The sequence below is a fragment of the Otolemur garnettii genome, unplaced genomic scaffold (assembly GCF_000181295.1).
Source record: "Otolemur garnettii isolate 467f Iridium unplaced genomic scaffold, OtoGar3 scaffold00020, whole genome shotgun sequence".
NCBI lineage: Eukaryota > Metazoa > Chordata > Mammalia > Primates > Galagidae > Otolemur > Otolemur garnettii.
The window spans coordinates 2,666,342-2,682,945 of NW_003852415.1; the positions used below are offsets into that span (position 1 = coordinate 2,666,342).

The window sequence follows — 16,604 nt, forward strand, 5'->3', positions numbered from 1 at the left end:
ATATATATATATATAAAAATTAGACAGGCATGGTGGCACAGGCTTGTAGTCTCAGCTACTCAGGAGGCTGAGATAATAGATCACTTGAGCCCAGGAATTCAAGGTTGCAGTGAGCTGTGATAATGCCATTGCACTGTAGCCCAGGTGACAGAGTGAGATACTGTCTCTAAAACAGATGAAAACCTTTTACTTGTCTGCTTAGAACTTTCCAGTGTCAGTCCACCCAGTTGAAGTAAAATCCAGAGACCTTGCCGTAGGTCCCTTTACAAAGTCCTACGTGACATCACTGTACATTGAGTAGCACCCCCATCACTCTGTTCCTCATCATCTGCTTTGCTTATCACCACCAGACATGTGCATGCATTTATATATGTAATATAAACTCCATAAGAGAAGACACTCTTATTTATATGTCCCAGAACCTCACACTGGTCTATAATAAGCCCTCAGTGATATTAAATAAATGGAGGATCAGATCAGTATTTTAGGATAGTTATTTTGCTTAGTGTGGGAAATAGCTGGAAGGCTGGATGATCTATTGTGAAATAAATATTCTATGTATCAAAACCTGAACTAGGGCAATGATTTAAGGATGAGCAAGAGAGGAGCTGTGGCAACATTTTGGAGGTGGAGCTAATAGAAATGCCATTGGTTCAGTGAGGGGTAGAAGGAGGAGTCGAAGGTCACTGCAAGGTGCTTCACACAGTTTGGGTACTGGTATTGTAAGATAGGGAGTACAGGAGGAAGGGCCTGATTTATCAGCCAGTGGTTTATGTAGATAATTTCCACAGTGCAGGAGTCTAGAAGAGAGGTCAAAAAAGAGATGCCGTTTGAGTTAGCTACAAACAGAAAAAGACAATGACAGAACCTCAGATTTGATTGTTTGGAGGGTAAAGAAGCAGATGTCATAAAGGGCCTTTATTAAGGGCCTTTGAGAGAGTAGTTACAGTGATTTACATTGGGGCAGAAGCCAGATTTCAGTTGGTTGAAGAGGAAGTGGGAAGTGAGGTTAACGGAGCCAGTAGTATAAACTACTACTGTGAAAAAGAGAGAGATGGTACAGTGTGGGGAAGCAGAAGGCTGGGCTGAGGATCATGTCAGTAATATATTTAATTGATGGTGCAGGATCCAGGGGGCTAGGTTATGACCTTCGAAGAGCTACTGATTAGCCTGGGACAGAAGGAAAGAGGGATCCTTTTCCTCGAAGACAGGAGGGAGCTTGGAGAGCTAAGCACATTTTTGAGAAGGGTTGAGGGAAATAGGAAGAATTTGGAGAATTTCCTTTTGGATTGGCTTTTTTTTTTTTTTTTTTAATACTTGCTAGGTACTTCTAGCAAGTACTCAGAGTGGAAGGTATGCTTCCTATCCTCCAGAAGCTCAAATTCTAATTCAGGAGGCATTTTCATTCCCCAAATCAGGAATGGCACTCTCAGAACCTTCCCGTCGGTGCATTCAGACCTCACTGCTCCAGTTTCTGGTTCCATTCTTTTGGCCTGCGACTATCAGAGAGAAAAAAAAACAAAACGCTTTTTTTTTTGCCCTATAAACACCTTGAGGTGAGCAAAAACAATAAATTTTAACCATGAGGGAAATTGTGCACATCTAGGCCAGTCAGTGTGGCAACCAAATCAGTGCCAAGTTCTGGGAGGTGATCAGAGATGAACAAAGTATCCATCCCGCTGGTACCTACCATGGGTACTGCAATCTACAGCTGGATGAAATCTCTCTGTACTACAGTGAAGCCACAGGTGGCAAATATGTTCCTCATGCTATCCTGGTGGATCTAGAACCTGGACCATGGACTCTGTTCGCTCAGGTCCTTTTGGCCACATCTTCAGACCAGACAACTTTATTTTTGGTCAGTCGGGGCAGGCAACAACTGGGTCAAGGGCCACTATACAGACATGGCCGAGCTGGTTGATTCAGTCCTGGATGTGTGCATAAGGAGACAGAGAGCTGTGTCGTCCTGCAAGGCTTTCAGCTGACCCACTCACTGGGCTGGGGGACAGACTTTGGAATGGGCATGCTCCTCATCAGCAAGATCAGAGACGTATCCTGACCCCATCATGAATACCTTCAGTGTGGTGCCCTCACCCAAAGTTTCTGATACTTTGTTTGAACCCTATAATGCCACCCTCTCCATCCATCAGTTGGTAAAGTACAGAGCAGTTCACTGCCACGTTCCACTGGAAGGTCTTCCTCCACTGGTATACAGGCAAGGGCATGGATGAGATGGAATTGACCGAGGCTGAGAGCAACATGAACAGCCTCATCTCTGAGAGTATCAGTAGTACCAGGCTTCCATCGCAGAACGGGAGGAGGACTTTGGTGAAGAGGCTGAAGAGGAGGCCTAAGGCACAGCCCCATCACCTCAAGCTTCTCAGTCCCCTTAGCCTTCTTCAGCTACCTATTTCCTCTCCCTCAGAATTCGTGTTTCCTGCCTCTTATCTTTTTTTCTTTTGGGTGATCTAGAACAGTGCCTGGCACATAGTAAACAATAAATACTAAACTATATATACTTGTTTGTTAAAAAAAAAATTCAGGAATGGCAGAGGAGCACATTATAAACAAGAAACAAATGAAACAGGGCTGGGTGCAGTGGCTCATGCTTATAATCCTAGCACTGTGGGAGGCTGATGCAGGTGGATTGCTTGAGCTCAATAGTTCAAGACTAGCCTGAGCAGGAGTGAGACTCCATCTCTACTAAAAAATAGGAAAATTAGGCGAGTGTTGTAGCAGGAGCCTGTAGTCCCAGCTACTTGGGAGGCTGAGGCAAGAGAATTGCTTGAGCCCAAGAGTCTGAGGTTTCTGTGAGCTGTGACAACACAGCACTCTACTGGGTATGACAAAGTGAGATTCTGTCTCAAAAATAAAAGAAATTTGTGGGGGGAGACACACATTCATTCCATGGAAGCACTTTGTATTTGCATTACACTGACTCCATTAGGTAGATTCCATTCAAGAAGGTAGAAGGAAAGTGAGACTTCCAGAGGTCTACAGCTGTATCGTGTACACTGGGAAATAGGAGGGCTGTTTATCTGATTGAGGAGCTCATTGTAAAGGAAATGTGCTCCTTTACAATGGCTCCTTTGGCTTTATTTGTATAACACTGCTCAAGATAAGAGAGCAGAGCATCTATGAACTACTTTGCTGGCTAGAGATGTTGAAGGTCAGAGCTCAAATGCTGTTCCCTGAGCCATAAAAAGGACTGAATCCAGGAATTGCCTGAGACCTGGATCACTACCTGTCCCTTTTCTTGGCGCCAGAGTCTTGGCTATCACAATGATTCCATCTTAGAGCCAGGTTGTCCTTGCCTCTAAAGTTGCCCGAGGTGGGACATCTATGGTGGGTCACTGACTTGGCCGTGGGATTAGAACTGAAGAGAGGGAGCCAGCTTGGGAGGGCGAGGAAGGAAAGATAGTCTGATTAAGTTTTGTCTCAAAGTGTCTGTTTTTGGGTTTGTCCCTGCATTGATCTGCAAGAGAATGAGGCAAGTAATGGCCCCTCAGGGACTTTCAGGACTTTGCTCTCAATGTCAGCCGTCATTTTCAATCACCCTCTCCCTCCCAGCCATTAATTTTGGCCCAGGATCATGGGGACTTGTCCATCTATCACTCCTAATTGACACTAAATGATCTGTCAGTTTATTGATGAACGGCAGGAGTGGAATTGTCACAATATATTTTACTTTCTAACAACTCCTCCTGACAATTTTACCTTGTCCATCTCACTCTCCTCACATAAATCTCCATTGGCCGCTCATTCCTTCTCATGGGCCGTTCTGGTGCCAGCCACTTCCACACCATCTGCACGCATCAAGGACATCAAGATGGCGGTAGAACTGCTGTGTGCGGGTCCTGAGGTTGCCCCCTCCTCCCTCCTTTCTTCCTCTTCCCTCTCTCTCTTTTTTTTAAAACATGGCATAGATGTTTTGAGAATACTAAAGGGCTTTGTCTCCCTCTCCATGTCATTTCCATACTGGAGTCTTTTTACCTTATTGTTAGTAGTGAGCAGTTAACTCTTATCAGGCTACAAAAGCGTGAAAGGCAAAAACTCACAGAGCCAGAGGGCTCCTAGAGCTGTAAGCACAGTTGCAAATATTTGTTTTGTCCTCTTAAACCAGTTCTCGTACAGGCTGCCTATCCCCATAGAAGTCAATTTCTTTAAAAAGCATCTCGGGGTGGAGGGGGGTATGTTAGCTGGAGCTCCCCAGCTGGTGTGCTGTGTGCTGCACTGTGTGTGCAGGTGTGCCAAGATGCGGGCATGCCCTATGCCTGCTGGGCATTCCTAGTGCTGCCAAGGCCCCTGGGGTGGCCCCTGTGGCCAGGAGAAGTCTCGTCCAGCCCCCCAAGTTTATCATTCAAATGTTATTTTTAAGTGTTCTACGGGAGGCACCTGTGGCTCAAGGAGTAGGGCGCTGGCCCCATATACTGGAGGTGGCAGGTTCAAACCCAGCCCCAGCCAAAAACTGCAAAAAAAAAATGTGTTCTGTGTCTTGGAAAAGATGAGGAAGTCCTGGGTTAAACCTATTTAAAGATACCTAGTTATTTAATCTTAAGACTAGTTCACATACAGATGTGAAAAATGCCTTGTCCTGCATGAGGCCAAGGATGAGAAGAGGAGCTTCACGATGTATAAAGAATGTCATTGATTCTCACTCTCCCTCCTTTCTTGCTGGAGATAATTTTTGTTAACTGATAAGGACTGTTTTTGTTTATTAATCATCATGCCATTAGCAGGCCTATCAAAATTAATAATAATTCCTTAATGTCATCTGATAGCCAGGTCATATTGAGTTACTTCTCTTGTCTCAAAGATGTCTTCTTGCGGTTGGAGTGTACAAAGGACAAATCAAGGTCTATGTGCTGTATTTAGTTGTTATATGTCTATAGTGTCTCTTTTATTCTGTAAGAACTCCTCTCCCCTTTTCCCTTTGTCACTGATATATTTTTTTTTTTTTTTGGTAAGAAACTTGTCCTATAGAGTATCCCACATTTCTGAATTTGGCCCATTGCTTCCTAGTCATGGTGTTTAACTTGTTTCTCTGTCCTCATGTTCTCTGTCACACTTATAGTTAGATTTGGCTCTAAATAATAGTTAAGTCTAGGTAGGTTCACTCTTTGGGCAGGGATACTTTGTAGGTGGTGCTGTGTGTGTCCTGCTGTGTCTTACCTGAAGGCCCAGGTGCCTGGTTCCTCTGTGTTAAGTGAGGTTGGGATTGATCAGTGGGGTCAAGGGTCAGCCTCTATTTTACAGTCCCCATCAAACTCCCTCCTAATGGTTGTAGGTTCCATGGATGTTAGTTACCAGGAGCCATGATTTCTTTGAAGATTGTCAAATTTCAAATGGTGATTTTCTACTTTTCCTTTTTACCAAGAGATATACATATATGCTTTTTTATAGAATTACCATACACTGAATTACAGAGCAAATTGACTGAAACAAGGAAGAAAATTCTGTCTGTGTGAAGGCTATTTTTTTATCCCTCTCCTCAAAAGTGTTTCAGTTCTGGTACTCACACCACACAACTGGTTAAGAAAACAAAGCACAGCTTTTAACTACTGGGCATCCTAACTGCCCTAAGGCACTCTGTGCTCTCCTGGCAACTGCTGAGGTCAGCAAGGCCAGGCACAGGGAGAACCTCTTATTTTCAACCCAAGCTGTCGCCACATCCTTATGGAAGCCCTAGATGGAGAGATCATAAGCCACCTCCTTACTGTCTTCATGTCATACTTCAGTCCATCACAGGGCTTCCTGAGGGAGTAATTTTTCAGGTTGAGAAGGTGGAAACTGGAATCCAGGTCACTGATGAAGGTGGAGATGTGGAGAAGCTGAGAGTAGTCTCCAGCAGTCACAGTGTCAACAGACAGTTCACCACGAGCAAGAAGGAGAACTGCCGCGAGGTAATCTACATCCAGATGAAGTCCTTTCTCCTGATCTGGCTCAATGCCAAGGATTTCTGTAACTGCTTCTTGAGTCACTAGTATTGCTGTTTTCAAGCACACAAATACTGCCAAGATGACCAAGTGCTGTGACACAAACCTCCACTGTTGATGAAGTCTGTAATCTTGTTTAGCAGGGAACTTGGTCTTCAAAGATGTTAGATGAGTTTTTAGTGTACCAAATGTTCTCAAGCTTTCACACACCTCTTTGGAATGACCTGAAACCCAGTCCCCTGATGGAACCTTTGCAATAAAGTTAAAATCTCACAAGCTGTTTGTTCTAAACTCTACAACTTTTCAGATTGCCTCTTGGATATCCTGCTTGGCAGCCAAAAGCCCTGCAGCTCCACCAAGATCTTGCTCACAGACATAGCACCTGCTACACCATGGTCAGCCAGTGTGGCAGGGGCAGCCAGAGGAATGGACTCCAGAGACAACCAGCACGATCAGTCACAACAACTGCCACTCCAGTGTTCTAATTTTCACTTATGAAAGGAAATTCTTCTATAAGGCACTTTTATCAGCTATTTGGTTGCCTGACATACATTTTATACCTGTGATTCTATCTTTCCCTCACTCTAATCTTTTTATTTTGAAAAATTTCAAACCTATAGAAAAGTTGCAGTAGTACAAGAAACATCCATGTACCTTGAATGACCAGTTGTTAATATTTGACTAAATGTGGCTCTTTCCTCATTCTCCATTATTATTTTTATTTAGTCTTTACAGAACTGTTTGAGAGCCTGTTAAGCAGCTGCCTTTACCTTTGTATTACTAGTAAATAGTTACTGTGCAGGAGATGTTTGCCTATATTGTTTGCATCTTGGTCTATAGGGCTTGGTACATATAGGTACTCAGTACATATTTGATCAGTGAGTAAATTTTGGACCTTTTTTTTTTTTTTACAGAGCTCCAATAATTAAGAAGGTATCGCTGAGTCCCAATGAATTAAGATAACTTAATTCTTGACCTTCAGATTTTAATCGATAAGCACAATTTTGTTTTCAAGAAAAATAATGTTAGACTTTTGAGAATTGATTTTCCACTTACTACCCCTTAGTCACAAAGAACCCAGAATTGATATGGCATAGCCAGGGGATCCTGGGCATCATGGATGGACAATTGTTTGGTTCTTTTTTTTTGTTGTTGTTGTTGAGATGGAGCCTCAAGCTATCCCCCTGGATAGAGTGCTATGACATCACGCTCACAGCAACCTCAAGCGAGTCTCCTGCCTCAGCCTCCCAAGTAGCTGGGACTACAGGCGCCCACCACAACACCTGGCCATTTTTTGGTTGCAGCCATCATTGTTGTTTGGCGGGCCCAGGCTGGGGATTCAAACCTGCCACCTTAGGTGTATGTGGCTGGCACCTTAGCCACTTGAGCCGCTGAGCCAATTGTTTGGTTCTGAAATGAGGTAGGTCATGTATCAGACTTGAGTGTTCAAAATTGGACAACATCAGATGGGGGCAGTTACATGGGAGACAGTTAAGAAGGGAAGGTCTTAGGTAGCTAGTTGTGTATTCATTACCAATGGCTGTGACCAGGGCATAGGGGCCGTGTCCCTGTTTCTGTGGCTTTGGAGATGTTCATGTGAACTCCCTGCTTGGACTTCTATCTCCACTTTATCATCTTGTGCTTTGGCCTGCATATATACTTTTCTTCCAGGTAGTATCCAAGACGTGGACCAAGCAACATCGTATCTTTTTTTTTTTTTCTTTTGGCTGAGGCTGGGTTTGAACCCACCACCTACCTCCCACATATGGGGCCAGTGCCCTACTCCTTTGAGCCACAGGCACTGCCCAACATCGTATCTTTTTAATGTACACCTTAGATTGTTTGTTCTATGTAAATTCCCTGAAGGGTAATTTTTTGCTTTGATCTCAACTTATGTTCAGAGTTGAACAGGAAGATGGTAGAGGAGCCAGGTAAGTTGTTATTTAAATGACCTTAGAGAAACCACATTTATTTATTTTTAAAGGAGATAATCTCATTTGTTACTCCAAAGATTTTATATCTGCATTCAGACTTAGAAGTAGAATCTCTCAGAGAGGACAGCCTGTGTCTCTTGGCAATCTGTACCTGGCACTTTTCTTTGGCCTCCTTCATTCTCTTGGCCAAAAGTTTAGCATACACGGCAGCCTCTTCCTTATTTTTCTTAGTACACTGTTTCTTCAGAGCAATCCTCCAGCATTTATGTTGTAGGACATGTGGAGTTACAAGATGCCAAATCTTGGGTGCTCTGGTCCTAGGTTTCTTACCTTCTTTGTTTAAGGGCCTTTCTCACAAGGTATTGGCAAACATCATCTTCTTTAGATAGACGGAAAAGTTTGCAGATTTTGCTAACTCTTTTGGGCCCCAGACACTGGGGTACCATAGTGTCATTCACTCCAGGGATATTCTTCTCTCCTTTTTTTTTAGAACAACCAAGTTGAGAACACTCAGTTTGGCATCCACAGTGCAACCCCGAACAGACATGCATTTCCTTTCTCCAGTTCTCCTTGATCTATAACAGGAATGCTCCTTTCTCAGCAGCAGGCGGACCCGGCCATGGGTCAAGACACCTTGCTTCATGGGGAAACCTTGCTTGTTGTTTCCACCGCTGATTCAAACCACATAACCCTTCCATTCTTCACGCAGCGCATCAGCAGCAACTTCTGTGGCCATACACATCTCAGAAAGTACGAAGTTTGCGTTCATCGTACACTTCAGTGAGTTTTTGGCAGCCAGTGGCTGGGAAGGAGATATTCAGCTTCATCCTGAAGTATCTGATTGCCTCCAAGGCACCATGGGAGAGGGCACCATGTTTATTTTTTAAAAAATAGAATTTAATTGCATTCTTTATTACTGGAAATCAAGTGTGTTCAGTGGGATCTAAAGATGAAATAAGTAACACCCGGACTGTGTACACTGAAATAACTAGAACAAAATTAGTGTCCTTATTGAAGTAGCAAAAAGTATGAGATGTGTCAAACTCATTCTATCCCTAGGCTTTTTCAGTCTTCAAACACTAGTATTATTTTGGTAGATTTCATTTGTTTGTAGCTGTAGTTGGGGAGCAACGGGAATAGTGGATAAACAATGGCAGGACAGTATGTCTGTGAAGCACCAGTCTCTGAAGTGTGCACAGCAATGCGACAACTCACTGAAAGTCACTCTTCATGGGCATAGGTGGAGGTGCACTTTGGGTTCCTTCTGTGGCTGTTCCTTATCTGGCAGGTACCCAGGTCTAGCTTTGTTAGACAGAACCCCGTTTTATAATGGCATGCTGCCATTTTGTAGAGTAAAGTCTAACTTTAAAGCTCAAAAGTTGAGAAAGGTGGATCATTTCTTTCTTTTTTTTTTTTTGCAGTTTTTGGCCAGGGCCGGGTTTGAACCCACCACCTCTGGTATAATGGGGCTGACACCCTACTCCTTGAGCCATAGGCACCACCCAAAGGTGGATCATTTCAAGAGGACTGTGAGGGAGGAGAAGAATAGGATGTGGAGGCAGTACACATTCCTGTATTTTAGTCATTGTTGACTCCATGTCATCTTTTGAGACATTAGAACTCCTGGTAGATTTTGATTTTTTTTTTTTTTTGAGACAGAGCCTCAAGCTGTCGCCCTGGGTAGAGTACCATGGCTCACAGCTCACAGCAACCTCCAACTCCTAGGCTCACGCAAGTCTCCTGCCTCTGCCTCCCAAGTAGCTGGGACTACAGGCGCCCGCCACAATGCCCAGCTGTTTTTTGGTTGCAGCCATCGTTATTTGGCGGGCCCAGCCTGGATTTGAATCTACCAGCTCAGGTGTATGTGGCTGGTGCCTTAGCTGCTTGAGCCACAGGCGCCGAGCTGATTTTAATTTTTTTAATGAAGAAATATGTATAGTATGGAATTCAAAAGGGACAAAAGGGTCGGGTATGAAGTATAAGTGTCTTTCTCCCTTCCCTACTTCCTCAGGTCCCCAGTTTACGCCCCCACCCCCACCCCAGGCAATTACTATCAACCAGTTTTTCAGTGTTTCTTTCCAGAGGTTCTGTATGCATTTACAAAAAAAGGTTAATATATTCTCCCCATCATCACCACATCAGACACAAATAGTAACATATCTGTTATGCACTTTTCTTGGATCTCATAATAATATTCTTGCTGATCTTTCTGAAATCTCAATACAGAATAGAACTGGCTCATTTCTAAGAGCTATGTAGTACTCCAAAGTAATCAAGAGCAGACAATAGGTGTTAATATTTCTCAAGCAGCAAAAGCAGAGAGCAGGTTTCCAGAGTTTATTTGTGTAGTAGCCATGAAGTGACCTGTGGAAAGTACTGCAAAGACTTTCGATGTGGTATTCACAGATCCCACGTTCTGGGGAGAAGGTGTGACACATGCATCATTTTCTCATTAAGGATTTGGGTAAACACTTCCATACAATTCTACTTGGGCTGATACAGTGATATTCAATGCAGAATAAGCAGAGATGTTCTAGGTTATGTGCATTGCAGTTTAGGGCCCTGGAAGGTTTGTCTAGAGTCACAAAACCAATTTACCATGGCAAATAAGTGTGAAATAATTGGAATCTTGCATTTCTGTCCAGAACTTCCCTTTCAAAGGTGATAAGTCTGTCCCTGCAAGCCCTGTGACCTGCAGCATCTGGGTACTTCACTTCCCATTCTGAAAAGCGGAGCAGTCTTTTTGACAAGTGGCCCTAGTCAGTTCTCTCCCTGGAGCAGAGGTGAGCGTCTGATGGCCCTAGGGAGGCGGAAGGTGCAAGGGCAGTGAGTGACTTGGGATGAACTTGTTGTCTGTGCCCCAGGAAAGGGCAAGGCCTTGAGGCCACCCAGCCTACAAGAGATGGGCTTCTACCTAAGTCAGCAGAACTGTTTCTTAACTGCCTGTGACGGCAAAGGCAGCCAAGTGCAGGCACAGAGCCTCGCTTCACCCAGAGCCTGCTCCCAACTTCCTCAGGGCGTTTAGCTTTTCCTAAGTGAAGCTACGCTTGACTTACTACTTGCAGAAGAGGAAATCCTCTGGTGATTAGAGGTGGTCATTTCTTAGAGCCAGGGGTAGGAGTAAAGTTGGAGGGTCTCTCAGGGTCAGGAAAGAAATGAGCAGCCTACAGAAGTGTCCCTTAAATGACAGCATGCAAAAGCAGAGTCACCTCTGGAATATTCCTTTTGTTTTTCCAGACTGTCGCAAAGTGCTTTAGTCTCAAGACTTGAAAGTTGAAGCCAGTCTTGTCTACTCTCCTGTCAAATTCTATTCTATTTCAGTAAGTGCTGCTCGGAGTCTGCTTAAATAGTGGACAGTCTAGCTTATATTCATTGACTCAGTGGAAGCGGCCCCAGCGATCCTATTTTTCATTGCAGCCTTTTTAGTGTACGAGCAAACTGAGAACACTGTGATGATATAAAACTGTCGGTAAGACAGATGCTGCTGAATTTGCCTGAAACTGTCATCTCCTCCAGTCCTGACCATCTCTTTTTGTTTGTTTTTATTTTTTTGGCCGGGGCTGGGTTTGAACCCGCCACCTCTAGTATATGGGGCCAGTGCCCTACTCCTTTGAGCCACAGGTGCTGCCCCCGACCATCTCTTTAGAAGTAATTGCTGCAATGGTTTGTTGGTATCTTTACACACTTCAGTAGATGTCCTCACAAAAATCTGTGGATTTTTTTTTTCACATAAAGGGGGTCATATTCTGTTGTATACCTTTTTATTTCATGTAACAATAAGTACATATTGGTGATCACTTAGTCCACAGACTTTATCTCACTTTTCTAACCGCTGCATAATAATCCTTTGTATGGATGCACTATTCCCTTGTTGGTGGACATTTAAGTTATTTCTATTTATTTATTTACTTGCCATTATCACTTTTTCAAACCACCATCTGCAGTGGAACTTCCGCCAATGTACAGATTTTCATAAAACCTTACGGGAAAGACCATTCATTATTCTTGAGGTTGAACCCTCAGTTATGAGACTTGCCATTATCAACTTCCCGGGGTTTTTTTTGTTTTGCTTTTTTGAGACAAAGTCTCACTTTGTCACCCTCAGTAGAGTACCGTTGCATCATAGCTCACAGCAACCTCCAACTCTTGGGCTCAAGCGATTCTCTTGTCTCAGCTTCCCAAGTAGCTGGGACTACAGGCGCCCACCACAATGCTAGACTATTTTTAGAGATGGAGTCTCACTCTTGCTTAGGCTGGTCTTGAACCTGTGAACTCAGGCAATCCACCCACTGTGGCCTGCCAGAGTGGTAGGATTACAGATATGAGCCACATGCCCAGACTCTCCTGCATTTTTTAAAACAACTCTCGTTGTAGGAAATTTGCAACTTCATCCTCAGAAACAGATTCTGCCTTCCCGGGCGTACTGCAGAACTCATTTGGGGACAGCCCCTTGTCTTGCCCAGCCCTCTTGTCACATCATTTATTGTAACTTTTTTTTTTGGCCACTGTGCTAACACAGTTCTCTTATTTAATTCTTGAAACAACCCATGAAGTAGGTGCTGTTATTACTACTACTTGGGAAGAGGAAACAGACTTTCAGAAATGTTAAATAACTTGCTCAAACTCACACACCTAGTAAGTAGCCAGTTAGACTTTGAACCCAGGTAGGACTGATGTAAGGGTCCTGGTCTTATTTTTTCTTAGTGCCTTGCTGCCTTCCATTTTTATGCCCTTTGGCACCTGGTACAGCATCTTTGCCCATGGTAGAGCTCCAGCAAATATTACCTGAGGGGCTATTCTGATGTGGATCCAGTATGCTCAGCCTGTGAAAATATCATCAAGGAAGGAACGCATGACGTTAGCCCTTCTGACTGCCCGTGGCCTACCTGTCTGCAGAGCTGTGCTCCAGCCAGCTACCTCACCCATCAGAAGAAAGTAAGTACAGAGGATGCAGCCTGCACTTGGAGCACCAGGCAAGGCCATGCCAGCCCTGCCATTAAAGGACTTAATTAGGCTAGTCATTAAGTTCAATTAGGCATTGGCAATGATTGTCCTTCTAACCCTGTAGTGCCCTCTAAGAACTGGATCCATTCCCAGGCAGCCAGCTCAGGAGCTGGGTACTATTACAAGTACACTAGCAGCCTTTGCTTGTGGCTCCATGGCTAGACTGAAGGCAGAGTGCCCCAGAGCTAGGCGCCCCAAAGCACATTAAATAGGATCAGGCTTCTGCCTTTGAGGCCATTTCCTGAGCTCATTTGTGAGCCCCCTCTTTTCCCATGTTTGCACTGGGAGTCAGGACATCTGCTTGTGTGGTGGGCATAGTGCAGAGCCCTGGGGTGGGGTGGGAGGGGGAGAGGTGCCCCATAGCTTTGTGCAGCTAGCTCCACACCCTGGGCTCTGTCTTCACCAATAAAACGAGTGGTCTCAAAGGCCTTTGCAACTCAAAAAGTTATCTGTGAACATGTGAAATACACTTTCTAGAAGACTGCTTGAAACAAGTCATTTTAACCTCTGAATTATTACCTTGGAATGAAACATTTGACAAACATTGATGGTGGAGGGGCAGGGGCCAGGTGTGTGGAGGCACGCATGAGCCACCACAGCGTGATTAGGCTGAGCACGCCAAGGTGACTGAAGCCCAGGTTTGTGTCGAGGAGTGGAATGTGATGGGCAGGCTAGGCCTTGAACTCCAGGCATGATTTCATATTTTTAGTAAGTAGGAGCCACTGAAGTGTGGACAGGTATGTGACGAGTGGTACAAGGGACACGTTATCACTCTTCTTTGAGATGCCTTTCTGATATGGCATGATCTTGGGGTACTTGCAGATGTAAAAAGAAATGTTGGTCAAATGCTCTTTGTGTAATGTGAACACTAGTCTCTGCTACTGTACTCTACAATTTTACTCAATTCTAGCACTCTCTACCTGGATTTAGCATCAGATCCCACAGGTTGAGAGCTAAGTCCCACAAGACTGGCCCCTATTTCCGATGCCAGTTGAAAGCTACAGGCTGTTTATCTGTGCTTCTGAACCACTGGCTATAAATTGAATGCTCCCACCACCCGCTTTTCAGGTTTGATTAATTTGTTAGAGTGGCTCACAGAACTCAGGGAGACCCTTTACTTACTATTACCAATTTACTACAAAGCATATTTTAAAGGGTGCAAATAAACAGCCAGCTAAAGAGATAGATAGGATGAGATTTGGAAGGGACCTGATTACAAGAGCTTTTGTCCTGTTGGAGCTGGGGTGTACCACGTTCCCATCACGTGGATACATTCTCAGTCACCAAACTCCAAGCTCTCAAAACCTACCTTTTGGGGTGTTTATGGAAGCTTAGTTTCAAAGCCATGATTGATCAAATCATAGTTCATTTGGGATCAGTTCAACTTCAGCCCCTCCCTTGTCCCTGGAGGTCAGGGAGTGGGACTGAAAGTTTCCCTGGTAACCAGTTCCCTTTCTGGAAACTATCCTGGAGCTCTCAGCCAGCAGTCATTTCATTGGCATACAAAAAGATTCTTGTCACATTGGAGATTCCAGGGATTTTTAGGAGCTGCATGCCAAAAAACCAAATACAGGAGGTCCCCAGGTTACAGTTGTGAAATATTCTTGAGAAGGTCTTTAGGTTGGATTTGTATATAACTTGGATCCCTAAGGAACAGTGCATATATGACAATAATTGTTACTCTTTCTCTGGCTCCAGACATCTGGACATTCATTAAGCAAAGAACAGAACTCCCCGTGCTTTTCTAGTTCTGTTAAAACATTCTTTCCAGGTTACAAAAGGCTTAGAGCAGATAACCCTGGGACCTTTTACAAGGTCTCCAGCAGATGACCTTTGATCTCTGTCAGAGCAGGCCTCCACCTCCTGAGCTACACTTGCGCCACACCTGAATTGCTTTTGAAGAGGCCTCTTACCCTACCTCTGTACTGCTGCCATTTTCCATTTTTGGTGGCAGCCCATCTGGATAAACCTCTGCTATTAACTCTATTGGCCTGGTTCTCTGTGATACCTTTCCACCTTTTGACATCTAACGATAAATAATAATAATAGAAATAGCAGAACTATAATGGCTCGTATGTTATAAAAATAATGTACTATAACACTGTAATAATAGTATTAACACCTCCCGACTATAATAATGAATTATAAGAACTATTATGCTCTTTTAATCTGAGCAACATAAAAACAGACTCACACAAAAAGTTGAAATAGGAGAAATTTCAAAAAAAAGTTTTAAAGGTTAACACTTAATGTTGCAACAAGGTCTTGCTTATGGGAAAGGGCATTTTTGAGGCGAGAAGATGGCTAAGGTAGATCAGAAGATGATGGAGGTGGTGCTGGAGAGGATGGAGTCCTCCATCTTGATTTGATTCTGTTTCTGGAGGAGGAGCGCCTACCATTAAAGTCGGTTTCTTTCTTTCTTTTTTTTTTTTTTTTCCTGTGTTTTGGCCAGGGCTGGGTTTAAACCAGACACCTCTAGAGTATGGGGCTGGGCACCCCACTCCTTGAGCCACAGGCACCGCCCTGAGGTCGGTTTCTTGAGAAAGGTATCTGGTGCTGTTTACTCAGCCGCTTTCTTTTTTCATACGAAGTGGCCTCATAGCCACTGAAGTTCTCATTAACTGTGTAGTAAACCTTTGTAAACTACTCAATGTTAGGATCTTGCTTCTCAAGCTTAGCAGATCTTGCTTCAATAGATGAAAGGCTCCAGCTAATTCTTTTGTCATCAACCTTCTTGGCCCTGGATCTTCTGATTCTTCATGTTCTTGTGTTTCGGTCACCTGCTTCTCTACGTATGATAGACTGGCTGCTAGGTAAAGGTGCTGCGCCACCTACATCAGGCATTACATGCATAGACGAAACTAGCTGGAGAATTACTAATTTAGTTCTCTAGTTAGAAATTATCCTTATGGGGATCTTTGAGGGCCCATTGGTGTGGAATGCCATAAATCATGCAGTCTGTAACTGGGGACTGCCTGTATTTATAGATGACCACAGAAAAACACAAGTTTGAGCTGCTGGGAGCCACTTACATGAGGATTTTCTTTCTGCTTCCTCTACCCCTAAGACAGACCAAGCTCCCTCTTCCTTCTCTAGATTGGCTTCCACTTAATAAATGTAGCTATGTGTTTTTTTTTCTTATGCTTTTTTTAGTAAAATTTTTTTTTCTCTAGCTTACTTTATCATAAGAATACAAATACATATAATGTACAAAATGTGTGTTAATAACTGTTTATATTATTTGTAAGGCTTCCAGTCAACAGTAGACTGGCTAGTAGTAGATAAGTTTTTGCTGAGTCAGCATTTATAGGTAGGCTGGGCACAGTGGCTCACGCCTATAGTCCTGGCAGTTTGGGAGGCTGAGGCAGGTAGATTGCCTGAGCTCACAGGTTCAAGAACAGGCTGAGTCAGGGTGAGACCCTGTCTCTAAAAATAGCGGGGTATTGTGGCAGGCTCCTGAAGTCCTAGCTATTTGGTAGGCTGATGCAAGAGGATCACTTAAGCCCAAGAGTTTGAGGTTGCTGTGAGCTATGATGCCACAGCGCTCTATCAAGGGCGACAAAGTGAGACTTTGTCTCACACACACACAAAAAAGTTTTAGGTGAGTCTTTGACTACATGGTGGGGGGTCAACACCCATCATCCCCATGTTGTTTGAAGGTCAGCTGTATTAAATAAAGACTAATATATTTTTCTCATAAATCACAGTAACACACTTTTCTTTTTTTTTT

The 16,604-nt window shown here is 43.8% G+C and overlaps 1 protein-coding gene and 2 pseudogenes across 1 annotated transcript in view; 1 reads left to right on the forward strand and 2 right to left on the reverse strand.

Moving 5' to 3' along the window:
• Positions 1 to 16,604, forward strand: part of IFT43 (intraflagellar transport 43) — a 115,349-nt gene that overhangs the window by 54,136 nt on the left and 44,609 nt on the right. The gene's annotated exons all lie outside the window — the stretch shown is intronic.
• LOC100955842 lies at positions 5,803 to 6,313 on the reverse strand (annotated as a pseudogene).
• On the reverse strand, positions 7,905 to 8,697 carry LOC105886700 (annotated as a pseudogene).